The 22,030-nt window shown below is 40.1% G+C and overlaps 51 non-coding genes across 51 annotated transcripts; all 51 read left to right on the top strand.

The window, feature by feature from the left end:
• Nucleotides 1-171: 171 nt before the first annotated feature.
• LOC143703638 (5S ribosomal RNA) lies at nucleotides 172-290 on the top strand. Its single transcript, XR_013191238.1, has one exon. It is a non-coding gene; the product is annotated as a 5S ribosomal RNA (ribosomal RNA).
• Nucleotides 291-452: 162 nt separating this feature from the next.
• Nucleotides 453-571, top strand: LOC143703827 (5S ribosomal RNA). The gene has a single exon (XR_013191420.1). It is a non-coding gene; the product is annotated as a 5S ribosomal RNA (ribosomal RNA).
• A 370-nt stretch (nucleotides 572-941) lies between these two features.
• On the top strand, nucleotides 942-1,060 carry LOC143703637 (5S ribosomal RNA). The gene has a single exon (XR_013191237.1). It is a non-coding gene; the product is annotated as a 5S ribosomal RNA (ribosomal RNA).
• A 371-nt stretch (nucleotides 1,061-1,431) lies between these two features.
• On the top strand, nucleotides 1,432-1,550 carry LOC143703636 (5S ribosomal RNA). The gene has a single exon (XR_013191236.1). It is a non-coding gene; the product is annotated as a 5S ribosomal RNA (ribosomal RNA).
• A 162-nt stretch (nucleotides 1,551-1,712) lies between these two features.
• LOC143703826 (5S ribosomal RNA) lies at nucleotides 1,713-1,831 on the top strand. Its single transcript, XR_013191419.1, has one exon. It is a non-coding gene; the product is annotated as a 5S ribosomal RNA (ribosomal RNA).
• Nucleotides 1,832-2,201: 370 nt separating this feature from the next.
• Nucleotides 2,202-2,320, top strand: LOC143703635 (5S ribosomal RNA). Its single transcript, XR_013191235.1, has one exon. It is a non-coding gene; the product is annotated as a 5S ribosomal RNA (ribosomal RNA).
• Nucleotides 2,321-2,482: 162 nt separating this feature from the next.
• On the top strand, nucleotides 2,483-2,601 carry LOC143703633 (5S ribosomal RNA). The gene has a single exon (XR_013191233.1). It is a non-coding gene; the product is annotated as a 5S ribosomal RNA (ribosomal RNA).
• A 162-nt stretch (nucleotides 2,602-2,763) lies between these two features.
• LOC143703825 (5S ribosomal RNA) lies at nucleotides 2,764-2,882 on the top strand. Its single transcript, XR_013191418.1, has one exon. It is a non-coding gene; the product is annotated as a 5S ribosomal RNA (ribosomal RNA).
• Nucleotides 2,883-3,252: 370 nt separating this feature from the next.
• On the top strand, nucleotides 3,253-3,371 carry LOC143703632 (5S ribosomal RNA). The gene has a single exon (XR_013191232.1). It is a non-coding gene; the product is annotated as a 5S ribosomal RNA (ribosomal RNA).
• Nucleotides 3,372-3,742: 371 nt separating this feature from the next.
• LOC143703631 (5S ribosomal RNA) lies at nucleotides 3,743-3,861 on the top strand. Its single transcript, XR_013191231.1, has one exon. It is a non-coding gene; the product is annotated as a 5S ribosomal RNA (ribosomal RNA).
• A 162-nt stretch (nucleotides 3,862-4,023) lies between these two features.
• LOC143703824 (5S ribosomal RNA) lies at nucleotides 4,024-4,142 on the top strand. Its single transcript, XR_013191417.1, has one exon. It is a non-coding gene; the product is annotated as a 5S ribosomal RNA (ribosomal RNA).
• Nucleotides 4,143-4,512: 370 nt separating this feature from the next.
• Nucleotides 4,513-4,631, top strand: LOC143703630 (5S ribosomal RNA). The gene has a single exon (XR_013191230.1). It is a non-coding gene; the product is annotated as a 5S ribosomal RNA (ribosomal RNA).
• Nucleotides 4,632-5,002: 371 nt separating this feature from the next.
• LOC143703629 (5S ribosomal RNA) lies at nucleotides 5,003-5,121 on the top strand. The gene has a single exon (XR_013191229.1). It is a non-coding gene; the product is annotated as a 5S ribosomal RNA (ribosomal RNA).
• Nucleotides 5,122-5,493: 372 nt separating this feature from the next.
• LOC143703628 (5S ribosomal RNA) lies at nucleotides 5,494-5,612 on the top strand. The gene has a single exon (XR_013191228.1). It is a non-coding gene; the product is annotated as a 5S ribosomal RNA (ribosomal RNA).
• Nucleotides 5,613-5,984: 372 nt separating this feature from the next.
• On the top strand, nucleotides 5,985-6,103 carry LOC143703627 (5S ribosomal RNA). The gene has a single exon (XR_013191227.1). It is a non-coding gene; the product is annotated as a 5S ribosomal RNA (ribosomal RNA).
• A 162-nt stretch (nucleotides 6,104-6,265) lies between these two features.
• LOC143703626 (5S ribosomal RNA) lies at nucleotides 6,266-6,384 on the top strand. The gene has a single exon (XR_013191226.1). It is a non-coding gene; the product is annotated as a 5S ribosomal RNA (ribosomal RNA).
• Nucleotides 6,385-6,944: 560 nt separating this feature from the next.
• On the top strand, nucleotides 6,945-7,063 carry LOC143703625 (5S ribosomal RNA). Its single transcript, XR_013191225.1, has one exon. It is a non-coding gene; the product is annotated as a 5S ribosomal RNA (ribosomal RNA).
• Nucleotides 7,064-7,225: 162 nt separating this feature from the next.
• On the top strand, nucleotides 7,226-7,344 carry LOC143703624 (5S ribosomal RNA). The gene has a single exon (XR_013191224.1). It is a non-coding gene; the product is annotated as a 5S ribosomal RNA (ribosomal RNA).
• Nucleotides 7,345-7,904: 560 nt separating this feature from the next.
• Nucleotides 7,905-8,023, top strand: LOC143703622 (5S ribosomal RNA). The gene has a single exon (XR_013191222.1). It is a non-coding gene; the product is annotated as a 5S ribosomal RNA (ribosomal RNA).
• A 162-nt stretch (nucleotides 8,024-8,185) lies between these two features.
• Nucleotides 8,186-8,304, top strand: LOC143703621 (5S ribosomal RNA). The gene has a single exon (XR_013191221.1). It is a non-coding gene; the product is annotated as a 5S ribosomal RNA (ribosomal RNA).
• Nucleotides 8,305-8,864: 560 nt separating this feature from the next.
• On the top strand, nucleotides 8,865-8,983 carry LOC143703620 (5S ribosomal RNA). Its single transcript, XR_013191220.1, has one exon. It is a non-coding gene; the product is annotated as a 5S ribosomal RNA (ribosomal RNA).
• Nucleotides 8,984-9,354: 371 nt separating this feature from the next.
• Nucleotides 9,355-9,473, top strand: LOC143703619 (5S ribosomal RNA). The gene has a single exon (XR_013191219.1). It is a non-coding gene; the product is annotated as a 5S ribosomal RNA (ribosomal RNA).
• A 162-nt stretch (nucleotides 9,474-9,635) lies between these two features.
• Nucleotides 9,636-9,754, top strand: LOC143703823 (5S ribosomal RNA). Its single transcript, XR_013191416.1, has one exon. It is a non-coding gene; the product is annotated as a 5S ribosomal RNA (ribosomal RNA).
• Nucleotides 9,755-10,124: 370 nt separating this feature from the next.
• LOC143703618 (5S ribosomal RNA) lies at nucleotides 10,125-10,243 on the top strand. Its single transcript, XR_013191218.1, has one exon. It is a non-coding gene; the product is annotated as a 5S ribosomal RNA (ribosomal RNA).
• Nucleotides 10,244-10,614: 371 nt separating this feature from the next.
• LOC143703616 (5S ribosomal RNA) lies at nucleotides 10,615-10,733 on the top strand. The gene has a single exon (XR_013191217.1). It is a non-coding gene; the product is annotated as a 5S ribosomal RNA (ribosomal RNA).
• Nucleotides 10,734-10,895: 162 nt separating this feature from the next.
• On the top strand, nucleotides 10,896-11,014 carry LOC143703822 (5S ribosomal RNA). Its single transcript, XR_013191415.1, has one exon. It is a non-coding gene; the product is annotated as a 5S ribosomal RNA (ribosomal RNA).
• A 370-nt stretch (nucleotides 11,015-11,384) lies between these two features.
• On the top strand, nucleotides 11,385-11,503 carry LOC143703615 (5S ribosomal RNA). Its single transcript, XR_013191216.1, has one exon. It is a non-coding gene; the product is annotated as a 5S ribosomal RNA (ribosomal RNA).
• Nucleotides 11,504-11,874: 371 nt separating this feature from the next.
• Nucleotides 11,875-11,993, top strand: LOC143703614 (5S ribosomal RNA). Its single transcript, XR_013191215.1, has one exon. It is a non-coding gene; the product is annotated as a 5S ribosomal RNA (ribosomal RNA).
• A 162-nt stretch (nucleotides 11,994-12,155) lies between these two features.
• On the top strand, nucleotides 12,156-12,274 carry LOC143703821 (5S ribosomal RNA). The gene has a single exon (XR_013191414.1). It is a non-coding gene; the product is annotated as a 5S ribosomal RNA (ribosomal RNA).
• Nucleotides 12,275-12,644: 370 nt separating this feature from the next.
• LOC143703613 (5S ribosomal RNA) lies at nucleotides 12,645-12,763 on the top strand. The gene has a single exon (XR_013191214.1). It is a non-coding gene; the product is annotated as a 5S ribosomal RNA (ribosomal RNA).
• Nucleotides 12,764-13,134: 371 nt separating this feature from the next.
• On the top strand, nucleotides 13,135-13,253 carry LOC143703612 (5S ribosomal RNA). Its single transcript, XR_013191213.1, has one exon. It is a non-coding gene; the product is annotated as a 5S ribosomal RNA (ribosomal RNA).
• A 162-nt stretch (nucleotides 13,254-13,415) lies between these two features.
• LOC143703610 (5S ribosomal RNA) lies at nucleotides 13,416-13,534 on the top strand. The gene has a single exon (XR_013191211.1). It is a non-coding gene; the product is annotated as a 5S ribosomal RNA (ribosomal RNA).
• Nucleotides 13,535-13,897: 363 nt separating this feature from the next.
• On the top strand, nucleotides 13,898-14,016 carry LOC143703609 (5S ribosomal RNA). Its single transcript, XR_013191210.1, has one exon. It is a non-coding gene; the product is annotated as a 5S ribosomal RNA (ribosomal RNA).
• A 371-nt stretch (nucleotides 14,017-14,387) lies between these two features.
• Nucleotides 14,388-14,506, top strand: LOC143703608 (5S ribosomal RNA). The gene has a single exon (XR_013191209.1). It is a non-coding gene; the product is annotated as a 5S ribosomal RNA (ribosomal RNA).
• A 162-nt stretch (nucleotides 14,507-14,668) lies between these two features.
• Nucleotides 14,669-14,787, top strand: LOC143703820 (5S ribosomal RNA). The gene has a single exon (XR_013191413.1). It is a non-coding gene; the product is annotated as a 5S ribosomal RNA (ribosomal RNA).
• Nucleotides 14,788-15,157: 370 nt separating this feature from the next.
• On the top strand, nucleotides 15,158-15,276 carry LOC143703607 (5S ribosomal RNA). Its single transcript, XR_013191208.1, has one exon. It is a non-coding gene; the product is annotated as a 5S ribosomal RNA (ribosomal RNA).
• Nucleotides 15,277-15,647: 371 nt separating this feature from the next.
• LOC143703606 (5S ribosomal RNA) lies at nucleotides 15,648-15,766 on the top strand. The gene has a single exon (XR_013191207.1). It is a non-coding gene; the product is annotated as a 5S ribosomal RNA (ribosomal RNA).
• A 162-nt stretch (nucleotides 15,767-15,928) lies between these two features.
• Nucleotides 15,929-16,047, top strand: LOC143703605 (5S ribosomal RNA). Its single transcript, XR_013191206.1, has one exon. It is a non-coding gene; the product is annotated as a 5S ribosomal RNA (ribosomal RNA).
• A 560-nt stretch (nucleotides 16,048-16,607) lies between these two features.
• LOC143703604 (5S ribosomal RNA) lies at nucleotides 16,608-16,726 on the top strand. Its single transcript, XR_013191205.1, has one exon. It is a non-coding gene; the product is annotated as a 5S ribosomal RNA (ribosomal RNA).
• Nucleotides 16,727-17,097: 371 nt separating this feature from the next.
• Nucleotides 17,098-17,216, top strand: LOC143703603 (5S ribosomal RNA). The gene has a single exon (XR_013191204.1). It is a non-coding gene; the product is annotated as a 5S ribosomal RNA (ribosomal RNA).
• Nucleotides 17,217-17,378: 162 nt separating this feature from the next.
• On the top strand, nucleotides 17,379-17,497 carry LOC143703818 (5S ribosomal RNA). Its single transcript, XR_013191411.1, has one exon. It is a non-coding gene; the product is annotated as a 5S ribosomal RNA (ribosomal RNA).
• A 370-nt stretch (nucleotides 17,498-17,867) lies between these two features.
• On the top strand, nucleotides 17,868-17,986 carry LOC143703602 (5S ribosomal RNA). The gene has a single exon (XR_013191203.1). It is a non-coding gene; the product is annotated as a 5S ribosomal RNA (ribosomal RNA).
• A 371-nt stretch (nucleotides 17,987-18,357) lies between these two features.
• On the top strand, nucleotides 18,358-18,476 carry LOC143703600 (5S ribosomal RNA). Its single transcript, XR_013191202.1, has one exon. It is a non-coding gene; the product is annotated as a 5S ribosomal RNA (ribosomal RNA).
• Nucleotides 18,477-18,638: 162 nt separating this feature from the next.
• On the top strand, nucleotides 18,639-18,757 carry LOC143703817 (5S ribosomal RNA). The gene has a single exon (XR_013191410.1). It is a non-coding gene; the product is annotated as a 5S ribosomal RNA (ribosomal RNA).
• Nucleotides 18,758-19,127: 370 nt separating this feature from the next.
• On the top strand, nucleotides 19,128-19,246 carry LOC143703598 (5S ribosomal RNA). Its single transcript, XR_013191200.1, has one exon. It is a non-coding gene; the product is annotated as a 5S ribosomal RNA (ribosomal RNA).
• Nucleotides 19,247-19,616: 370 nt separating this feature from the next.
• Nucleotides 19,617-19,735, top strand: LOC143703597 (5S ribosomal RNA). The gene has a single exon (XR_013191199.1). It is a non-coding gene; the product is annotated as a 5S ribosomal RNA (ribosomal RNA).
• A 162-nt stretch (nucleotides 19,736-19,897) lies between these two features.
• Nucleotides 19,898-20,016, top strand: LOC143703596 (5S ribosomal RNA). The gene has a single exon (XR_013191198.1). It is a non-coding gene; the product is annotated as a 5S ribosomal RNA (ribosomal RNA).
• Nucleotides 20,017-20,379: 363 nt separating this feature from the next.
• Nucleotides 20,380-20,498, top strand: LOC143703595 (5S ribosomal RNA). Its single transcript, XR_013191197.1, has one exon. It is a non-coding gene; the product is annotated as a 5S ribosomal RNA (ribosomal RNA).
• A 371-nt stretch (nucleotides 20,499-20,869) lies between these two features.
• On the top strand, nucleotides 20,870-20,988 carry LOC143703594 (5S ribosomal RNA). The gene has a single exon (XR_013191196.1). It is a non-coding gene; the product is annotated as a 5S ribosomal RNA (ribosomal RNA).
• Nucleotides 20,989-21,150: 162 nt separating this feature from the next.
• Nucleotides 21,151-21,269, top strand: LOC143703816 (5S ribosomal RNA). The gene has a single exon (XR_013191409.1). It is a non-coding gene; the product is annotated as a 5S ribosomal RNA (ribosomal RNA).
• A 370-nt stretch (nucleotides 21,270-21,639) lies between these two features.
• LOC143703593 (5S ribosomal RNA) lies at nucleotides 21,640-21,758 on the top strand. Its single transcript, XR_013191195.1, has one exon. It is a non-coding gene; the product is annotated as a 5S ribosomal RNA (ribosomal RNA).
• Nucleotides 21,759-22,030: the final 272 nt, after the last annotated feature.

Below are 22,030 nucleotides of genomic sequence, written 5' to 3'. Positions count from 1 at the left end.
GCTTTTTTAAGAAAAAAAAAAAAGAGTCCCTGAGCTTCTTCAAAAAGCCTTAAAAAGTCTCTGAGATTCTTCAGAAAGCATGAAAGAGCTTGAGTTTTTTCAAAAGTTGTTCTTAGTTTTCTTCACTAATGGTCTAACCTTTTAAATAGCCCAATTTTGGCAGCAGTTTTAGCTTACGGCCATACCACCTTGGGCACGCCCGATCTCGTCTGATCTCGGAAGCTAAGCAGGGTCGGGCCTGGTTAGTACTTGGATGGGAGACCGCCTGGGAATACCAGGTGCTGTAAGCTTTTAAAAAAAAAAAAAAGAGTGCCTGAGCTTCAAAAAGCCTTAAAAAGTCTCTGAGATTCTTCAGAAAGCATGAAAGAGTTTGAGTTTTTTCAAAAGTTGTTCTTAGTTTTCTTCACTAATGGTCTAACCTTTTAAATAGCCCAATTTTGGCAGCAGTATTCGCTTACGGCCATACCACCTTGGGCACGCCCGATCTCGTCTGATCTCGGAAGCTAAGCAGGGTCGGGACTGGTTAGTACTTGGATGGGAGACCGCCTGGGAATACCAGGTGCTGTAAGCTTTTAAAAAAAAAAAAAAAAAAAAAGAGTGCCTGAGCTTCAAAAAGCCTTAAAAAGTCTCTGAGATTCTTCAGAAAGCATGAAAGAGTTTGAGTTTTTTCAAAAGTTCTTCTTAGTCTTCTTCACTAATGGTCTAAGCTTTTAAATAAGGCCTGGTTAGTACTTGGATGGGAGGCCGCATGGGAATACTAGGTGTTGTAAAAATTTTTAAGAAAAAAAAAAAAGAGTCCCTGAGCTTCTTCAAAAAGCCTTAAAAAGTCTCTGAGATTCTTCAGAAAGCATGAAAGAGCTTGAGTTTTTTCAAAAGTTGTTCTTAGTTTTCTTCACTAATGGTCTAACCTTTTAAATAGCCCAATTTTGGCAGCAGTTTTAGCTTACGGCCATACCACCTTGGGCACGCCCGATCTCGTCTGATCTCGGAAGCTAAGCAGGGTCGGGCCTGGTTAGTACTTGGATGGGAGACCGCCTGGGAATACCAGGTGCTGTAAGCTTTTAAAAAAAAAAAAAAAAAAAAAAGAGTGCCTGAGCTTCAAAAAGCCTTAAAAAGTCTCTGAGATTCTTCAGAAAGCATGAAAGAGTTTGAGTTTTTTCAAAAGTTCTTCTTAGTCTTCTTCACTAATGGTCTAAGCTTTTAAATAAGGCCTGGTTAGTACTTGGATGGGAGGCCGCATGGGAATACTAGGTGTTGTAAGCTTTTTTAAGAAAAAAAAAAAAGAGTCCCTGAGCTTCTTCAAAAAGCCTTAAAAAGTCTCTGAGATTCTTCAGAAAGCATGAAAGAGCTTGAGTTTTTTCAAAAGTTGTTCTTAGTTTTCTTCACTAATGGTCTAACCTTTTAAATAGCCCAATTTTGGCAGCAGTTTTAGCTTACGGCCATACCACCTTGGGCACGCCCGATCTCGTCTGATCTCGGAAGCTAAGCAGGGTCGGGCCTGGTTAGTACTTGGATGGGAGACCGCCTGGGAATACCAGGTGCTGTAAGCTTTTAAAAAAAAAAAAAAGAGTGCCTGAGCTTCAAAAAGCCTTAAAAAGTCTCTGAGATTCTTCAGAAAGCATGAAAGAGTTTGAGTTTTTTCAAAAGTTGTTCTTAGTTTTCTTCACTAATGGTCTAACCTTTTAAATAGCCCAATTTTGGCAGCAGTATTCGCTTACGGCCATACCACCTTGGGCACGCCCGATCTCGTCTGATCTCGGAAGCTAAGCAGGGTCGGGACTGGTTAGTACTTGGATGGGAGACCGCCTGGGAATACCAGGTGCTGTAAGCTTTTAAAAAAAAAAAAAAAAAAAAAAGAGTGCCTGAGCTTCAAAAAGCCTTAAAAAGTCTCTGAGATTCTTCAGAAAGCATGAAAGAGTTTGAGTTTTTTCAAAAGTTCTTCTTAGTCTTCTTCACTAATGGTCTAAGCTTTTAAATAAGGCCTGGTTAGTACTTGGATGGGAGGCCGCATGGGAATACTAGGTGTTGTAAAAATTTTTAAGAAAAAAAAAAAGAGTCCCTGAGCTTCTTCAAAAAGCCTTAAAAAGTCTCTGAGATTCTTCAGAAAGCATGAAAGAGCTTGAGTTTTTTCAAAAGTTGTTCTTAGTTTTCTTCACTAATGGTCTAACCTTTTAAATAGCCCAATTTTGGCAGCAGTTTTAGCTTACGGCCATACCACCTTGGGCACGCCCGATCTCGTCTGATCTCGGAAGCTAAGCAGGGTCGGGCCTGGTTAGTACTTGGATGGGAGACCGCCTGGGAATACCAGGTGCTGTAAGCTTTTAAAAAAAAAAAAAAGAGTGCCTGAGCTTCAAAAAGCCTTAAAAAGTCTCTGAGATTCTTCAGAAAGCATGAAAGAGTTTGAGTTTTTTCAAAAGTTGTTCTTAGTTTTCTTCACTAATGGTCTAACCTTTTAAATAGCCCAATTTTGGCAGCAGTATTCGCTTACGGCCATACCACCTTGGGCACGCCCGATCTCGTCTGATCTCGGAAGCTAAGCAGGGTCGGGCCTGGTTAGTACTTGGATGGGAGACCGCCTGGGAATACCAGGTGCTGTAAGCTTTTAAAAAAAAAAAAAAGAGTGCCTGAGCTTCAAAAAGCCTTAAAAAGTCTCTGAGATTCTTCAGAAAGCATGAAAGAGTTTGAGTTTTTTCAAAAGTTGTTCTTAGTTTTCTTCACTAATGGTCTAACCTTTTAAATAGCCCAATTTTGGCAGCAGTATTCGCTTACGGCCATACCACCTTGGGCACGCCCGATCTCGTCTGATCTCGGAAGCTAAGCAGGGTCGGGACTGGTTAGTACTTGGATGGGAGACCGCCTGGGAATACCAGGTGCTGTAAGCTTTTAAAAAAAAAAAAAAAAAAAAAGAGTGCCTGAGCTTCAAAAAGCCTTAAAAAGTCTCTGAGATTCTTCAGAAAGCATGAAAGAGTTTGAGTTTTTTCAAAAGTTCTTCTTAGTCTTCTTCACTAATGGTCTAAGCTTTTAAATAAGGCCTGGTTAGTACTTGGATGGGAGGCCGCATGGGAATACTAGGTGTTGTAAAAATTTTTAAGAAAAAAAAAAAAGAGTCCCTGAGCTTCTTCAAAAAGCCTTAAAAAGTCTCTGAGATTCTTCAGAAAGCATGAAAGAGCTTGAGTTTTTTCAAAAGTTGTTCTTAGTTTTCTTCACTAATGGTCTAACCTTTTAAATAGCCCAATTTTGGCAGCAGTTTTAGCTTACGGCCATACCACCTTGGGCACGCCCGATCTCGTCTGATCTCGGAAGCTAAGCAGGGTCGGGCCTGGTTAGTACTTGGATGGGAGACCGCCTGGGAATACCAGGTGCTGTAAGCTTTTAAAAAAAAAAAAAAAAAAAAAAGAGTGCCTGAGCTTCAAAAAGCCTTAAAAAGTCTCTGAGATTCTTCAGAAAGCATGAAAGAGTTTGAGTTTTTTCAAAAGTTCTTCTTAGTCTTCTTCACTAATGGTCTAAGCTTTTAAATAAGGCCTGGTTAGTACTTGGATGGGAGGCCGCATGGGAATACTAGGTGTTGTAAGCTTTTTTAAGAAAAAAAAAAAAGAGTCCCTGAGCTTCTTCAAAAAGCCTTAAAAAGTCTCTGAGATTCTTCAGAAAGCATGAAAGAGCTTGAGTTTTTTCAAAAGTTGTTCTTAGTTTTCTTCACTAATGGTCTAACCTTTTAAATAGCCCAATTTTGGCAGCAGTTTTAGCTTACGGCCATACCACCTTGGGCACGCCCGATCTCGTCTGATCTCGGAAGCTAAGCAGGGTCGGGCCTGGTTAGTACTTGGATGGGAGACCGCCTGGGAATACCAGGTGCTGTAAGCTTTTAAAAAAAAAAAAAAGAGTGCCTGAGCTTCAAAAAGCCTTAAAAAGTCTCTGAGATTCTTCAGAAAGCATGAAAGAGTTTGAGTTTTTTCAAAAGTTGTTCTTAGTTTTCTTCACTAATGGTCTAACCTTTTAAATAGCCCAATTTTGGCAGCAGTATTCGCTTACGGCCATACCACCTTGGGCACGCCCGATCTCGTCTGATCTCGGAAGCTAAGCAGGGTCGGGACTGGTTAGTACTTGGATGGGAGACCGCCTGGGAATACCAGGTGCTGTAAGCTTTTAAAAAAAAAAAAAAAAAAAAAAGAGTGCCTGAGCTTCAAAAAGCCTTAAAAAGTCTCTGAGATTCTTCAGAAAGCATGAAAGAGTTTGAGTTTTTTCAAAAGTTCTTCTTAGTCTTCTTCACTAATGGTCTAAGCTTTTAAATAAGGCCTGGTTAGTACTTGGATGGGAGGCCGCATGGGAATACTAGGTGTTGTAAAAATTTTTAAGAAAAAAGAAAAGAGTCCCTGAGCTTCTTCAAAAAGCCTTAAAAAGTCTCTGAGATTCTTCAGAAAGCATGAAAGAGCTTGAGTTTTTTCAAAAGTTGTTCTTAGTTTTCTTCACTAATGGTCTAACCTTTTAAATAGCCCAATTTTGGCAGCAGTTTTAGCTTACGGCCATACCACCTTGGGCACGCCCGATCTCGTCTGATCTCGGAAGCTAAGCAGGGTCGGGCCTGGTTAGTACTTGGATGGGAGACCGCCTGGGAATACCAGGTGCTGTAAGCTTTTAAAAAAAAAAAAAAAAAAAAAAGAGTGCCTGAGCTTCAAAAAGCCTTAAAAAGTCTCTGAGATTCTTCAGAAAGCATGAAAGAGTTTGAGTTTTTTCAAAAGTTCTTCTTAGTCTTCTTCACTAATGGTCTAAGCTTTTAAATAAGGCCTGGTTAGTACTTGGATGGGAGGCCGCATGGGAATACTAGGTGTTGTAAGCTTTTTTAAGAAAAAAAAAAAAGAGTCCCTGAGCTTCTTCAAAAAGCCTTAAAAAGTCTCTGAGATTCTTCAGAAAGCATGAAAGAGCTTGAGTTTTTTCAAAAGTTGTTCTTAGTTTTCTTCACTAATGGTCTAACCTTTTAAATAGCCCAATTTTGGCAGCAGTTTTAGCTTACGGCCATACCACCTTGGGCACGCCCGATCTCGTCTGATCTCGGAAGCTAAGCAGGGTCGGGCCTGGTTAGTACTTGGATGGGAGACCGCCTGGGAATACCAGGTGCTGTAAGCTTTTAAAAAAAAAAAAAAAAAAAAAAAGAGTGCCTGAGCTTCAAAAAGCCTTAAAAAGTCTCTGAGATTCTTCAGAAAGCATGAAAGAGTTTGAGTTTTTTCAAAAGTTCTTCTTAGTCTTCTTCACTAATGGTCTAAGCTTTTAAATAAGGCCTGGTTAGTACTTGGATGGGAGGCCGCATGGGAATACTAGGTGTTGTAAGCTTTTTTAAGAAAAAAAAAAAAGAGTCCCTGAGCTTCTTCAAAAAGCCTTAAAAAGTCTCTGAGATTCTTCAGAAAGCATGAAAGAGCTTGAGTTTTTTCAAAAGTTGTTCTTAGTTTTCTTCACAAATGGTCTAACCTTTTAAATAGCCCAATTTTGGCAGCAGTTTTAGCTTACGGCCATACCACCTTGGGCACGCCCGATCTCGTCTGATCTCGGAAGCTAAGCAGGGTCGGGCCTGGTTAGTACTTGGATGGGAGACCGCCTGGGAATACCAGGTGCTGTAAGCTTTTAAAAAAAAAAAAAAAAAAAAAAAGAGTGCCTGAGCTTCAAAAAGCCTTAAAAAGTCTCTGAGATTCTTCAGAAAGCATGAAAGAGTTTGAGTTTTTTCAAAAGTTCTTCTTAGTCTTCTTCACTAATGGTCTAAGCTTTTAAATAAGGCCTGGTTAGTACTTGGATGGGAGGCCGCATGGGAATACTAGGTGTTGTAAGCTTTTTTAAGAAAAAAAAAAAAGAGTCCCTGAGCTTCTTCAAAAAGCCTTAAAAAGTCTCTGAGATTCTTCAGAAAGCATGAAAGAGCTTGAGTTTTTTCAAAAGTTGTTCTTAGTTTTCTTCACTAATGGTCTAACCTTTTAAATAGCCCAATTTTGGCAGCAGTTTTAGCTTACGGCCATACCACCTTGGGCACGCCCGATCTCGTCTGATCTCGGAAGCTAAGCAGGGTCGGGCCTGGTTAGTACTTGGATGGGAGACCGCCTGGGAATACCAGGTGCTGTAAGCTTTTAAAAAAAAAAAAAAGAGTGCCTGAGCTTCAAAAAGCCTTAAAAAGTCTCTGAGATTCTTCAGAAAGCATGAAAGAGTTTGAGTTTTTTCAAAAGTTGTTCTTAGTTTTCTTCACTAATGGTCTAACCTTTTAAATAGCCCAATTTTGGCAGCAGTATTCGCTTACGGCCATACCACCTTGGGCACGCCCGATCTCGTCTGATCTCGGAAGCTAAGCAGGGTCGGGCCTGGTTAGTACTTGGATGGGAGACCGCCTGGGAATACCAGGTGCTGTAAGCTTTTTAAAAAAAAAAAAAGAGTGCCTGAGCTTCAAAAAGCCTTAAAAAGTCTCTGAGATTCTTCAGAAAGCATGAAAGAGTTTGAGTTTTTTCAAAAGTTCTTCTTAGTCTTCTTCACTAATGGTCTAAGCTTTTAAATAAGGCCTGGTTAGTACTTGGATGGGAGGCCGCATGGGAATACTGGGTGTTGTAAGCTTTTTTAAGAAAAAAAAAAAGAGTGCCTGAGCTTCAAAAAGCCTTAAAAAGTCTCTGAGATTCTTCAGAAAGCATGAAAGAGTTTGAGTTTTTTCAAAAGTTCTTCTTAGTCTTCTTCACTAATGGTCTAAGCTTTTAAATAAGGCCTGGTTAGTACTTGGATGGGAGGCCGCATGGGAATACTAGGTGTTGTAAGCTTTTTTAAGAAAAAAAAAAAAGAGTCCCTGAGCTTCTTCAAAAAGCCTTAAAAAGTCTCTGAGATTCTTCAGAAAGCATGAAAGAGCTTGAGTTTTTTCAAAAGTTGTTCTTAGTTTTCTTCACTAATGGTCTAACCTTTTAAATAGCCCAATTTTGGCAGCAGTTTTAGCTTACGGCCATACCACCTTGGGCACGCCCGATCTCGTCTGATCTCGGAAGCTAAGCAGGGTCGGGCCTGGTTAGTACTTGGATGGGAGACCGCCTGGGAATACCAGGTGCTGTAAGCTTTTAAAAAAAAAAAAAAGAGTGCCTGAGCTTCAAAAAGCCTTAAAAAGTCTCTGAGATTCTTCAGAAAGCATGAAAGAGTTTGAGTTTTTTCAAAAGTTGTTCTTAGTTTTCTTCACTAATGGTCTAACCTTTTAAATAGCCCAATTTTGGCAGCAGTATTCGCTTACGGCCATACCACCTTGGGCACGCCCGATCTCGTCTGATCTCGGAAGCTAAGCAGGGTCGGGCCTGGTTAGTACTTGGATGGGAGACCGCCTGGGAATACCAGGTGCTGTAAGCTTTTTAAAAAAAAAAAAAGAGTGCCTGAGCTTCAAAAAGCCTTAAAAAGTCTCTGAGATTCTTCAGAAAGCATGAAAGAGTTTGAGTTTTTTCAAAAGTTCTTCTTAGTCTTCTTCACTAATGGTCTAAGCTTTTAAATAAGGCCTGGTTAGTACTTGGATGGGAGGCCGCATGGGAATACTGGGTGTTGTAAGCTTTTTTAAGAAAAAAAAAAAGAGTGCCTGAGCTTCAAAAAGCCTTAAAAAGTCTCTGAGATTCTTCAGAAAGCATGAAAGAGTTTGAGTTTTTTCAAAAGTTCTTCTTAGTCTTCTTCACTAATGGTCTAAGCTTTTAAATAAGGCCTGGTTAGTACTTGGATGGGAGGCCGCATGGGAATACTAGGTGTTGTAAGCTTTTTTAAGAAAAAAAAAAAAGAGTCCCTGAGCTTCTTCAAAAAGCCTTAAAAAGTCTCTGAGATTCTTCAGAAAGCATGAAAGAGCTTGAGTTTTTTCAAAAGTTGTTCTTAGTTTTCTTCACTAATGGTCTAACCTTTTAAATAGCCCAATTTTGGCAGCAGTTTTAGCTTACGGCCATACCACCTTGGGCACGCCCGATCTCGTCTGATCTCGGAAGCTAAGCAGGGTCGGGCCTGGTTAGTACTTGGATGGGAGACCGCCTGGGAATACCAGGTGCTGTAAGCTTTTAAAAAAAAAAAAAAGAGTGCCTGAGCTTCAAAAAGCCTTAAAAAGTCTCTGAGATTCTTCAGAAAGCATGAAAGAGTTTGAGTTTTTTCAAAAGTTGTTCTTAGTTTTCTTCACTAATGGTCTAACCTTTTAAATAGCCCAATTTTGGCAGCAGTATTCGCTTACGGCCATACCACCTTGGGCACGCCCGATCTCGTCTGATCTCGGAAGCTAAGCAGGGTCGGGCCTGGTTAGTACTTGGATGGGAGACCGCCTGGGAATACCAGGTGCTGTAAGCTTTTTAAAAAAAAAAAAAGAGTGCCTGAGCTTCAAAAAGCCTTAAAAAGTCTCTGAGATTCTTCAGAAAGCATGAAAGAGTTTGAGTTTTTTCAAAAGTTCTTCTTAGTCTTCTTCACTAATGGTCTAAGCTTTTAAATAAGGCCTGGTTAGTACTTGGATGGGAGGCCGCATGGGAATACTGGGTGTTGTAAGCTTTTTTAAGAAAAAAAAAAAGAGTGCCTGAGCTTCAAAAAGCCTTAAAAAGTCTCTGAGATTCTTCAGAAAGCATGAAAGAGTTTGAGTTTTTTCAAAAGTTCTTCTTAGTCTTCTTCACTAATGGTCTAAGCTTTTAAATAAGGCCTGGTTAGTACTTGGATGGGAGGCCGCATGGGAATACTAGGTGTTGTAAGCTTTTTTAAGAAAAAAAAAAAAGAGTCCCTGAGCTTCTTCAAAAAGCCTTAAAAAGTCTCTGAGATTCTTCAGAAAGCATGAAAGAGCTTGAGTTTTTTCAAAAGTTGTTCTTAGTTTTCTTCACTAATGGTCTAACCTTTTAAATAGCCCAATTTTGGCAGCAGTTTTAGCTTACGGCCATACCACCTTGGGCACGCCCGATCTCGTCTGATCTCGGAAGCTAAGCAGGGTCGGGCCTGGTTAGTACTTGGATGGGAGACCGCCTGGGAATACCAGGTGCTGTAAGCTTTTAAAAAAAAAAAAAAAAAAAAAAGAGTGCCTGAGCTTCAAAAAGCCTTAAAAAGTCTCTGAGATTCTTCAGAAAGCATGAAAGAGTTTGAGTTTTTTCAAAAGTTCTTCTTAGTCTTCTTCACTAATGGTCTAAGCTTTTAAATAAGGCCTGGTTAGTACTTGGATGGGAGGCCGCATGGGAATACTAGGTGTTGTAAGCTTTTTTAAGAAAAAAAAAAAAGAGTCCCTGAGCTTCTTCAAAAAGCCTTAAAAAGTCTCTGAGATTCTTCAGAAAGCATGAAAGAGCTTGAGTTTTTTCAAAAGTTGTTCTTAGTTTTCTTCACTAATGGTCTAACCTTTTAAATAGCCCAATTTTGGCAGCAGTTTTAGCTTACGGCCATACCACCTTGGGCACGCCCGATCTCGTCTGATCTCGGAAGCTAAGCAGGGTCGGGCCTGGTTAGTACTTGGATGGGAGACCGCCTGGGAATACCAGGTGCTGTAAGCTTTTAAAAAAAAAAAAAAGAGTGCCTGAGCTTCAAAAAGCCTTAAAAAGTCTCTGAGATTCTTCAGAAAGCATGAAAGAGTTTGAGTTTTTTCAAAAGTTGTTCTTAGTTTTCTTCACTAATGGTCTAACCTTTTAAATAGCCCAATTTTGGCAGCAGTATTCGCTTACGGCCATACCACCTTGGGCACGCCCGATCTCGTCTGATCTCGGAAGCTAAGCAGGGTCGGGACTGGTTAGTACTTGGATGGGAGACCGCCTGGGAATACCAGGTGCTGTAAGCTTTTAAAAAAAAAAAAAAAAAAAAAGAGTGCCTGAGCTTCAAAAAGCCTTAAAAAGTCTCTGAGATTCTTCAGAAAGCATGAAAGAGTTTGAGTTTTTTCAAAAGTTCTTCTTAGTCTTCTTCACTAATGGTCTAAGCTTTTAAATAAGGCCTGGTTAGTACTTGGATGGGAGGCCGCATGGGAATACTAGGTGTTGTAAAAATTTTTAAGAAAAAAAAAAAAGAGTCCCTGAGCTTCTTCAAAAAGCCTTAAAAAGTCTCTGAGATTCTTCAGAAAGCATGAAAGAGCTTGAGTTTTTTCAAAAGTTGTTCTTAGTTTTCTTCACTAATGGTCTAACCTTTTAAATAGCCCAATTTTGGCAGCAGTTTTAGCTTACGGCCATACCACCTTGGGCACGCCCGATCTCGTCTGATCTCGGAAGCTAAGCAGGGTCGGGCCTGGTTAGTACTTGGATGGGAGACCGCCTGGGAATACCAGGTGCTGTAAGCTTTTAAAAAAAAAAAAAAAAAAAAAAGAGTGCCTGAGCTTCAAAAAGCCTTAAAAAGTCTCTGAGATTCTTCAGAAAGCATGAAAGAGTTTGAGTTTTTTCAAAAGTTCTTCTTAGTCTTCTTCACTAATGGTCTAAGCTTTTAAATAAGGCCTGGTTAGTACTTGGATGGGAGGCCGCATGGGAATACTAGGTGTTGTAAGCTTTTTTAAGAAAAAAAAAAAAGAGTCCCTGAGCTTCTTCAAAAAGCCTTAAAAAGTCTCTGAGATTCTTCAGAAAGCATGAAAGAGCTTGAGTTTTTTCAAAAGTTGTTCTTAGTTTTCTTCACTAATGGTCTAACCTTTTAAATAGCCCAATTTTGGCAGCAGTTTTAGCTTACGGCCATACCACCTTGGGCACGCCCGATCTCGTCTGATCTCGGAAGCTAAGCAGGGTCGGGCCTGGTTAGTACTTGGATGGGAGACCGCCTGGGAATACCAGGTGCTGTAAGCTTTTAAAAAAAAAAAAAAGAGTGCCTGAGCTTCAAAAAGCCTTAAAAAGTCTCTGAGATTCTTCAGAAAGCATGAAAGAGTTTGAGTTTTTTCAAAAGTTGTTCTTAGTTTTCTTCACTAATGGTCTAACCTTTTAAATAGCCCAATTTTGGCAGCAGTATTCGCTTACGGCCATACCACCTTGGGCACGCCCGATCTCGTCTGATCTCGGAAGCTAAGCAGGGTCGGGACTGGTTAGTACTTGGATGGGAGACCGCCTGGGAATACCAGGTGCTGTAAGCTTTTAAAAAAAAAAAAAAAAAAAAAGAGTGCCTGAGCTTCAAAAAGCCTTAAAAAGTCTCTGAGATTCTTCAGAAAGCATGAAAGAGTTTGAGTTTTTTCAAAAGTTCTTCTTAGTCTTCTTCACTAATGGTCTAAGCTTTTAAATAAGGCCTGGTTAGTACTTGGATGGGAGGCCGCATGGGAATACTAGGTGTTGTAAAAATTTTTAAGAAAAAAAAAAAAGAGTCCCTGAGCTTCTTCAAAAAGCCTTAAAAAGTCTCTGAGATTCTTCAGAAAGCATGAAAGAGCTTGAGTTTTTTCAAAAGTTGTTCTTAGTTTTCTTCACTAATGGTCTAACCTTTTAAATAGCCCAATTTTGGCAGCAGTTTTAGCTTACGGCCATACCACCTTGGGCACGCCCGATCTCGTCTGATCTCGGAAGCTAAGCAGGGTCGGGCCTGGTTAGTACTTGGATGGGAGACCGCCTGGGAATACCAGGTGCTGTAAGCTTTTAAAAAAAAAAAAAAAAAAAAAAGAGTGCCTGAGCTTCAAAAAGCCTTAAAAAGTCTCTGAGATTCTTCAGAAAGCATGAAAGAGTTTGAGTTTTTTCAAAAGTTCTTCTTAGTCTTCTTCACTAATGGTCTAAGCTTTTAAATAAGGCCTGGTTAGTACTTGGATGGGAGGCCGCATGGGAATACTAGGTGTTGTAAGCTTTTTTAAGAAAAAAAAAAAAGAGTCCCTGAGCTTCTTCAAAAAGCCTTAAAAAGTCTCTGAGATTCTTCAGAAAGCATGAAAGAGCTTGAGTTTTTTCAAAAGTTGTTCTTAGTTTTCTTCACTAATGGTCTAACCTTTTAAATAGCCCAATTTTGGCAGCAGTTTTAGCTTACGGCCATACCACCTTGGGCACGCCCGATCTCGTCTGATCTCGGAAGCTAAGCAGGGTCGGGCCTGGTTAGTACTTGGATGGGAGACCGCCTGGGAATACCAGGTGCTGTAAGCTTTTAAAAAAAAAAAAAAGAGTGCCTGAGCTTCAAAAAGCCTTAAAAAGTCTCTGAGATTCTTCAGAAAGCATGAAAGAGTTTGAGTTTTTTCAAAAGTTGTTCTTAGTTTTCTTCACTAATGGTCTAACCTTTTAAATAGCCCAATTTTGGCAGCAGTATTCGCTTACGGCCATACCACCTTGGGCACGCCCGATCTCGTCTGATCTCGGAAGCTAAGCAGGGTCGGGACTGGTTAGTACTTGGATGGGAGACCGCCTGGGAATACCAGGTGCTGTAAGCTTTTAAAAAAAAAAAAAAAAAAAAAAGAGTGCCTGAGCTTCAAAAAGCCTTAAAAAGTCTCTGAGATTCTTCAGAAAGCATGAAAGAGTTTGAGTTTTTTCAAAAGTTCTTCTTAGTCTTCTTCACTAATGGTCTAAGCTTTTAAATAAGGCCTGGTTAGTACTTGGATGGGAGGCCGCATGGGAATACTAGGTGTTGTAAAAATTTTTAAGAAAAAAAAAAAGAGTCCCTGAGCTTCTTCAAAAAGCCTTAAAAAGTCTCTGAGATTCTTCAGAAAGCATGAAAGAGCTTGAGTTTTTTCAAAAGTTGTTCTTAGTTTTCTTCACTAATGGTCTAACCTTTTAAATAGCCCAATTTTGGCAGCAGTTTTAGCTTACGGCCATACCACCTTGGGCACGCCCGATCTCGTCTGATCTCGGAAGCTAAGCAGGGTCGGGCCTGGTTAGTACTTGGATGGGAGACCGCCTGGGAATACCAGGTGCTGTAAGCTTTTAAAAAAAAAAAAAAAAAAAAAAGAGTGCCTGAGCTTCAAAAAGCCTTAAAAAGTCTCTGAGATTCTTCAGAAAGCATGAAAGAGTTTGAGTTTTTTCAAAAGTTCTTCTTAGTCTTCTTCACTAATGGTCTAAGCTTTTAAATAAGGCCTGGTTAGTACTTGGATGGGAGGCCGCATGGGAATACTAGGTGTTGTAAGCTTTTTTAAGAAAAAAAAAAAAGAGTCCCTGAGCTTCTTCAAAAAGCCTTAAAAAGTCTCTGAGATTCTTCAGAAAGCATGAAAGAGCTTGAGTTTTTTCAAAAGTTGTTCTTAGTTTTCTTCACTAATGGTCTAACCTTTTAAATAGCCCAATTTTGGCAGCAGTTTTAGCTTACGGCCATACCACCTTGGGCACGCCCGATCTCGTCTGATCTCGGAAGCTAAGCAGGGTCGGGCCTGGTTAGTACTTGGATGGGAGACCGCCTGGGAATACCAGGTGCTGTAAGCTTTTAAAAAAAAAAAAAAGAGTGCCTGAGCTTCAAAAAGCCTTAAAAAGTCTCTGAGATTCTTCAGAAAGCATGAAAGAGTTTGAGTTTTTTCAAAAGTTGTTCTTAGTTTTCTTCACTAATGGTCTAACCTTTTAAATAGCCCAATTTTGGCAGCAGTATTCGCTTACGGCCATACCACCTTGGGCACGCCCGATCTCGTCTGATCTCGGAAGCTAAGCAGGGTCGGGCCTGGTTAGTACTTGGATGGGAGACCGCCTGGGAATACCAGGTGCTGTAAGCTTTTTAAAAAAAAAAAAAGAGTGCCTGAGCTTCAAAAAGCCTTAAAAAGTCTCTGAGATTCTTCAGAAAGCATGAAAGAGTTTGAGTTTTTTCAAAAGTTCTTCTTAGTCTTCTTCACTAATGGTCTAAGCTTTTAAATAAGGCCTGGTTAGTACTTGGATGGGAGGCCGCATGGGAATACTAGGTGTTGTAAAAATTTTTAAGAAAAAAAAAAAAGAGTCCCTGAGCTTCTTCAAAAAGCCTTAAAAAGTCTCTGAGATTCTTCAGAAAGCATGAAAGAGCTTGAGTTTTTTCAAAAGTTGTTCTTAGTTTTCTTCACTAATGGTCTAACCTTTTAAATAGCCCAATTTTGGCAGCAGTTTTAGCTTACGGCCATACCACCTTGGGCACGCCCGATCTCGTCTGATCTCGGAAGCTAAGCAGGGTCGGGCCTGGTTAGTACTTGGATGGGAGACCGCCTGGGAATACCAGGTGCTGTAAGCTTTTAAAAAAAAAAAAAAAAAAAAAAGAGTGCCTGAGCTTCAAAAAGCCTTAAAAAGTCTCTGAGATTCTTCAGAAAGCATGAAAGAGTTTGAGTTTTTTCAAAAGTTCTTCTTAGTCTTCTTCACTAATGGTCTAAGCTTTTAAATAAGGCCTGGTTAGTACTTGGATGGGAGGCCGCATGGGAATACTAGGTGTTGTAAGCTTTTTTAAGAAAAAAAAAAAAGAGTCCCTGAGCTTCTTCAAAAAGCCTTAAAAAGTCTCTGAGATTCTTCAGAAAGCATGAAAGAGCTTGAGTTTTTTCAAAAGTTGTTCTTAGTTTTCTTCACTAATGGTCTAACCTTTTAAATAGCCCAATTTTGGCAGCAGTTTTAGCTTACGGCCATACCACCTTGGGCACGCCCGATCTCGTCTGATCTCGGAAGCTAAGCAGGGTCGGGCCTGGTTAGTACTTGGATGGGAGACCGCCTGGGAATACCAGGTGCTGTAAGCTTTTAAAAAAAAAAAAAAGAGTGCCTGAGCTTCAAAAAGCCTTAAAAAGTCTCTGAGATTCTTCAGAAAGCATGAAAGAGTTTGAGTTTTTTCAAAAGTTGTTCTTAGTTTTCTTCACTAATGGTCTAACCTTTTAAATAGCCCAATTTTGGCAGCAGTATTCGCTTACGGCCATACCACCTTGGGCACGCCCGATCTCGTCTGATCTCGGAAGCTAAGCAGGGTCGGGACTGGTTAGTACTTGGATGGGAGACCGCCTGGGAATACCAGGTGCTGTAAGCTTTTAAAAAAAAAAAAAAAAAAAAAAGAGTGCCTGAGCTTCAAAAAGCCTTAAAAAGTCTCTGAGATTCTTCAGAAAGCATGAAAGAGTTTGAGTTTTTTCAAAAGTTCTTCTTAGTCTTCTTCACTAATGGTCTAAGCTTTTAAATAAGGCCTGGTTAGTACTTGGATGGGAGGCCGCATGGGAATACTAGGTGTTGTAAAAATTTTTAAGAAAAAAGAAAAGAGTCCCTGAGCTTCTTCAAAAAGCCTTAAAAAGTCTCTGAGATTCTTCAGAAAGCATGAAAGAGCTTGAGTTTTTTCAAAAGTTGTTCTTAGTTTTCTTCACTAATGGTCTAACCTTTTAAATAGCCCAATTTTGGCAGCAGTTTTAGCTTACGGCCATACCACCTTGGGCACGCCCGATCTCGTCTGATCTCGGAAGCTAAGCAGGGTCGGGCCTGGTTAGTACTTGGATGGGAGACCGCCTGGGAATACCAGGTGCTGTAAGCTTTTAAAAAAAAAAAAAAAAAAAAAAGAGTGCCTGAGCTTCAAAAAGCCTTAAAAAGTCTCTGAGATTCTTCAGAAAGCATGAAAGAGTTTGAGTTTTTTCAAAAGTTCTTCTTAGTCTTCTTCACTAATGGTCTAAGCTTTTAAATAAGGCCTGGTTAGTACTTGGATGGGAGGCCGCATGGGAATACTAGGTGTTGTAAGCTTTTTTAAGAAAAAAAAAAAAGAGTCCCTGAGCTTCTTCAAAAAGCCTTAAAAAGTCTCTGAGATTCTTCAGAAAGCATGAAAGAGCTTGAGTTTTTTCAAAAGTTGTTCTTAGTTTTCTTCACTAATGGTCTAACCTTTTAAATAGCCCAATTTTGGCAGCAGTTTTAGCTTACGGCCATACCACCTTGGGCACGCCCGATCTCGTCTGATCTCGGAAGCTAAGCAGGGTCGGGCCTGGTTAGTACTTGGATGGGAGACCGCCTGGGAATACCAGGTGCTGTAAGCTTTTAAAAAAAAAAAAAAGAGTGCCTGAGCTTCAAAAAGCCTTAAAAAGTCTCTGAGATTCTTCAGAAAGCATGAAAGAGTTTGAGTTTTTTCAAAAGTTGTTCTTAGTTTTCTTCACTAATGGTCTAACCTTTTAAATAGCCCAATTTTGGCAGCAGTATTCGCTTACGGCCATACCACCTTGGGCACGCCCGATCTCGTCTGATCTCGGAAGCTAAGCAGGGTCGGGCCTGGTTAGTACTTGGATGGGAGACCGCCTGGGAATACCAGGTGCTGTAAGCTTTTTAAAAAAAAAAAAAGAGTGCCTGAGCTTCAAAAAGCCTTAAAAAGTCTCTGAGATTCTTCAGAAAGCATGAAAGAGTTTGAGTTTTTTCAAAAGTTCTTCTTAGTCTTCTTCACTAATGGTCTAAGCTTTTAAATAAGGCCTGGTTAGTACTTGGATGGGAGGCCGCATGGGAATACTGGGTGTTGTAAGCTTTTTTAAGAAAAAAAAAAAGAGTGCCTGAGCTTCAAAAAGCCTTAAAAAGTCTCTGAGATTCTTCAGAAAGCATGAAAGAGTTTGAGTTTTTTCAAAAGTTCTTCTTAGTCTTCTTCACTAATGGTCTAAGCTTTTAAATAAGGCCTGGTTAGTACTTGGATGGGAGGCCGCATGGGAATACTAGGTGTTGTAAGCTTTTTTAAGAAAAAAAAAAAAGAGTCCCTGAGCTTCTTCAAAAAGCCTTAAAAAGTCTCTGAGATTCTTCAGAAAGCATGAAAGAGCTTGAGTTTTTTCAAAAGTTGTTCTTAGTTTTCTTCACTAATGGTCTAACCTTTTAAATAGCCCAATTTTGGCAGCAGTTTTAGCTTACGGCCATACCACCTTGGGCACGCCCGATCTCGTCTGATCTCGGAAGCTAAGCAGGGTCGGGCCTGGTTAGTACTTGGATGGGAGACCGCCTGGGAATACCAGGTGCTGTAAGCTTTTAAAAAAAAAAAAAAAAAAAAAAGAGTGCCTGAGCTTCAAAAAGCCTTAAAAAGTCTCTGAGATTCTTCAGAAAGCATGAAAGAGTTTGAGTTTTTTCAAAAGTTCTTCTTAGTCTTCTTCACTAATGGTCTAAGCTTTTAAATAAGGCCTGGTTAGTACTTGGATGGGAGGCCGCATGGGAATACTAGGTGTTGTAAGCTTTTTTAAGAAAAAAAAAAAAGAGTCCCTGAGCTTCTTCAAAAAGCCTTAAAAAGTCTCTGAGATTCTTCAGAAAGCATGAAAGAGCTTGAGTTTTTTCAAAAGTTGTTCTTAGTTTTCTTCACTAATGGTCTAACCTTTTAAATAGCCCAATTTTGGCAGCAGTTTTAGCTTACGGCCATACCACCTTGGGCACGCCCGATCTCGTCTGATCTCGGAAGCTAAGCAGGGTCGGGCCTGGTTAGTACTTGGATGGGAGACCGCCTGGGAATACCAGGTGCTGTAAGCTTTTAAAAAAAAAAAAAAGAGTGCCTGAGCTTCAAAAAGCCTTAAAAAGTCTCTGAGATTCTTCAGAAAGCATGAAAGAGTTTGAGTTTTTTCAAAAGTTGTTCTTAGTTTTCTTCACTAATGGTCTAACCTTTTAAATAGCCCAATTTTGGCAGCAGTATTCGCTTACGGCCATACCACCTTGGGCACGCCCGATCTCGTCTGATCTCGGAAGCTAAGCAGGGTCGGGACTGGTTAGTACTTGGATGGGAGACCGCCTGGGAATACCAGGTGCTGTAAGCTTTTAAAAAAAAAAAAAAAAAAAAAGAGTGCCTGAGCTTCAAAAAGCCTTAAAAAGTCTCTGAGATTCTTCAGAAAGCATGAAAGAGTTTGAGTTTTTTCAAAAGTTCTTCTTAGTCTTCTTCACTAATGGTCTAAGCTTTTAAATAAGGCCTGGTTAGTACTTGGATGGGAGGCCGCATGGGAATACTAGGTGTTGTAAAAATTTTTAAGAAAAAAAAAAAAGAGTCCCTGAGCTTCTTCAAAAAGCCTTAAAAAGTCTCTGAGATTCTTCAGAAAGCATGAAAGAGCTTGAGTTTTTTCAAAAGTTGTTCTTAGTTTTCTTCACTAATGGTCTAACCTTTTAAATAGCCCAATTTTGGCAGCAGTTTTAGCTTACGGCCATACCACCTTGGGCACGCCCGATCTCGTCTGATCTCGGAAGCTAAGCAGGGTCGGGCCTGGTTAGTACTTGGATGGGAGACCGCCTGGGAATACCAGGTGCTGTAAGCTTTTAAAAAAAAAAAAAAAAAAAAAAGAGTGCCTGAGCTTCAAAAAGCCTTAAAAAGTCTCTGAGATTCTTCAGAAAGCATGAAAGAGTTTGAGTTTTTTCAAAAGTTCTTCTTAGTCTTCTTCACTAATGGTCTAAGCTTTTAAATAAGGCCTGGTTAGTACTTGGATGGGAGGCCGCATGGGAATACTAGGTGTTGTAAGCTTTTTTAAGAAAAAAAAAAAAGAGTCCCTGAGCTTCTTCAAAAACCCTTAAAAAGTCTCTGAGATTCTTCAGAAAGCATGAAAGAGCTTGAGTTTTTTCAAAAGTTGTTCTTAGTTTTCTTCACTAATGGTCTAACCTTTTAAATAGCCCAATTTTGGCAGCAGTTTTAGCTTACGGCCATACCACCTTGGGCACGCCCGATCTCGTCTGATCTCGGAAGCTAAGCAGGGTCGGGCCTGGTTAGTACTTGGATGGGAGACCGCCTGGGAATACCAGGTGCTGTAAGCTTTTAAAAAAAAAAAAAAGAGTGCCTGAGCTTCAAAAAGCCTTAAAAAGTCTCTGAGATTCTTCAGAAAGCATGAAAGAGTTTGAGTTTTTTCAAAAGTTGTTCTTAGTTTTCTTCACTAATGGTCTAACCTTTTAAATAGCCCAATTTTGGCAGCAGTATTCGCTTACGGCCATACCACCTTGGGCACGCCCGATCTCGTCTGATCTCGGAAGCTAAGCAGGGTCGGGACTGGTTAGTACTTGGATGGGAGACCGCCTGGGAATACCAGGTGCTGTAAGCTTTTAAAAAAAAAAAAAAAAAAAAAAGAGTGCCTGAGCTTCAAAAAGCCTTAAAAAGTCTCTGAGATTCTTCAGAAAGCATGAAAGAGTTTGAGTTTTTTCAAAAGTTCTTCTTAGTCTTCTTCACTAATGGTCTAAGCTTTTAAATAAGGCCTGGTTAGTACTTGGATGGGAGGCCGCATGGGAATACTAGGTGTTGTAAAAATTTTTAAGAAAAAAAAAAAGAGTCCCTGAGCTTCTTCAAAAAGCCTTAAAAAGTCTCTGAGATTCTTCAGAAAGCATGAAAGAGCTTGAGTTTTTTCAAAAGTTGTTCTTAGTTTTCTTCACTAATGGTCTAACCTTTTAAATAGCCCAATTTTGGCAGCAGTTTTAGCTTACGGCCATACCACCTTGGGCACGCCCGATCTCGTCTGATCTCGGAAGCTAAGCAGGGTCGGGCCTGGTTAGTACTTGGATGGGAGACCGCCTGGGAATACCAGGTGCTGTAAGCTTTTAAAAAAAAAAAAAAAAAAAAAGAGTGCCTGAGCTTCAAAAAGCCTTAAAAAGTCTCTGAGATTCTTCAGAAAGCATGAAAGAGTTTGAGTTTTTTCAAAAGTTCTTCTTAGTCTTCTTCACTAATGGTCTAAGCTTTTAAATAAGGCCTGGTTAGTACTTGGATGGGAGGCCGCATGGGAATACTAGGTGTTGTAAGCTTTTTTAAGAAAAAAAAAAAAGAGTCCCTGAGCTTCTTCAAAAAGCCTTAAAAAGTCTCTGAGATTCTTCAGAAAGCATGAAAGAGCTTGAGTTTTTTCAAAAGTTGTTCTTAGTTTTCTTCACTAATGGTCTAACCTTTTAAATAGCCCAATTTTGGCAGCAGTTTTAGCTTACGGCCATACCACCTTGGGCACGCCCGATCTCGTCTGATCTCGGAAGCTAAGCAGGGTCGGGCCTGGTTAGTACTTGGATGGGAGACCGCCTGGGAATACCAGGTGCTGTAAGCTTTTAAAAAAAAAAAAAAGAGTGCCTGAGCTTCAAAAAGCCTTAAAAAGTCTCTGAGATTCTTCAGAAAGCATGAAAGAGTTTGAGTTTTTTCAAAAGTTGTTCTTAGTTTTCTTCACTAATGGTCTAACCTTTTAAATAGCCCAATTTTGGCAGCAGTATTCGCTTACGGCCATACCACCTTGGGCACGCCCGATCTCGTCTGATCTCGGAAGCTAAGCAGGGTCGGGCCTGGTTAGTACTTGGATGGGAGACCGCCTGGGAATACCAGGTGCTGTAAGCTTTTTAAAAAAAAAAAAAGAGTGCCTGAGCTTCAAAAAGCCTTAAAAAGTCTCTGAGATTCTTCAGAAAGCATGAAAGAGTTTGAGTTTTTTCAAAAGTTCTTCTTAGTCTTCTTCACTAATGGTCTAAGCTTTTAAATAAGGCCTGGTTAGTACTTGGATGGGAGGCCGCATGGGAATACTAGGTGTTGTAAAAATTTTTAAGAAAAAAAAAAAAGAGTCCCTGAGCTTCTTCAAAAAGCCTTAAAAAGTCTCTGAGATTCTTCAGAAAGCATGAAAGAGCTTGAGTTTTTTCAAAAGTTGTTCTTAGTTTTCTTCACTAATGGTCTAACCTTTTAAATAGCCCAATTTTGGCAGCAGTTTTAGCTTACGGCCATACCACCTTGGGCACGCCCGATCTCGTCTGATCTCGGAAGCTAAGCAGGGTCGGGCCTGGTTAGTACTTGGATGGGAGACCGCCTGGGAATACCAGGTGCTGTAAGCTTTTAAAAAAAAAAAAAAAAAAAAAAGAGTGCCTGAGCTTCAAAAAGCCTTAAAAAGTCTCTGAGATTCTTCAGAAAGCATGAAAGAGTTTGAGTTTTTTCAAAAGTTCTTCTTAGTCTTCTTCACTAATGGTCTAAGCTTTTAAATAAGGCCTGGTTAGTACTTGGATGGGAGGCCGCATGGGAATACTAGGTGTTGTAAGCTTTTTTAAGAAAAAAAAAAAAGAGTCCCTGAGCTTCTTCAAAAAGCCTTAAAAAGTCTCTGAGATTCTTCAGAAAGCATGAAAGAGCTTGAGTTTTTTCAAAAGTTGTTCTTAGTTTTCTTCACTAATGGTCTAACCTTTTAAATAGCCCAATTTTGGCAGCAGTTTTAGCTTACGGCCATACCACCTTGGGCACGCCCGATCTCGTCTGATCTCGGAAGCTAAGCAGGGTCGGGCCTGGTTAGTACTTGGATGGGAGACCGCCTGGGAATACCAGGTGCTGTAAGCTTTTAAAAAAAAAAAAAAGAGTGCCTGAGCTTCAAAAAGCCTTAAAAAGTCTCTGAGATTCTTCAGAAAGCATGAAAGAGTTTGAGTTTTTTCAAAAGTTGTTCTTAGTTTTCTTCACTAATGGTCTAACCTTTTAAATAGCCCAATTTTGGCAGCAGTATTCGCTTACGGCCATACCACCTTGGGCACGCCCGATCTCGTCTGATCTCGGAAGCTAAGCAGGGTCGGGACTGGTTAGTACTTGGATGGGAGACCGCCTGGGAATACCAGGTGCTGTAAGCTTTTAAAAAAAAAAAAAAAAAAAAAAGAGTGCCTGAGCTTCAAAAAGCCTTAAAAAGTCTCTGAGATTCTTCAGAAAGCATGAAAGAGTTTGAGTTTTTTCAAAAGTTCTTCTTAGTCTTCTTCACTAATGGTCTAAGCTTTTAAATAAGGCCTGGTTAGTACTTGGATGGGAGGCCGCATGGGAATACTAGGTGTTGTAAAAATTTTTAAGAAAAAAGAAAAGAGTCCCTGAGCTTCTTCAAAAAGCCTTAAAAAGTCTCTGAGATTCTTCAGAAAGCATGAAAGAGCTTGAGTTTTTTCAAAAGTTGTTCTTAGTTTTCTTCACTAATGGTCTAACCTTTTAAATAGCCCAATTTTGGCAGCAGTTTTAGCTTACGGCCATACCACCTTGGGCACGCCCGATCTCGTCTGATCTCGGAAGCTAAGCAGGGTCGGGCCTGGTTAGTACTTGGATGGGAGACCGCCTGGGAATACCAGGTGCTGTAAGCTTTTAAAAAAAAAAAAAAAAAAAAAAGAGTGCCTGAGCTTCAAAAAGCCTTAAAAAGTCTCTGAGATTCTTCAGAAAGCATGAAAGAGTTTGAGTTTTTTCAAAAGTTCTTCTTAGTCTTCTTCACTAATGGTCTAAGCTTTTAAATAAGGCCTGGTTAGTACTTGGATGGGAGGCCGCATGGGAATACTAGGTGTTGTAAGCTTTTTTAAGAAAAAAAAAAAAGAGTCCCTGAGCTTCTTCAAAAAGCCTTAAAAAGTCTCTGAGATTCTTC

This window comes from Siphateles boraxobius, unplaced genomic scaffold (genome assembly GCF_051911475.1).
Source record: "Siphateles boraxobius isolate OS27281-9 unplaced genomic scaffold, OSU_SipBor_1 389, whole genome shotgun sequence".
NCBI lineage: Eukaryota > Metazoa > Chordata > Actinopteri > Cypriniformes > Leuciscidae > Siphateles > Siphateles boraxobius.
Note: the sequence above shows the minus strand (reverse complement) of the source record. Positions and strands in the feature narration are given on the sequence as shown.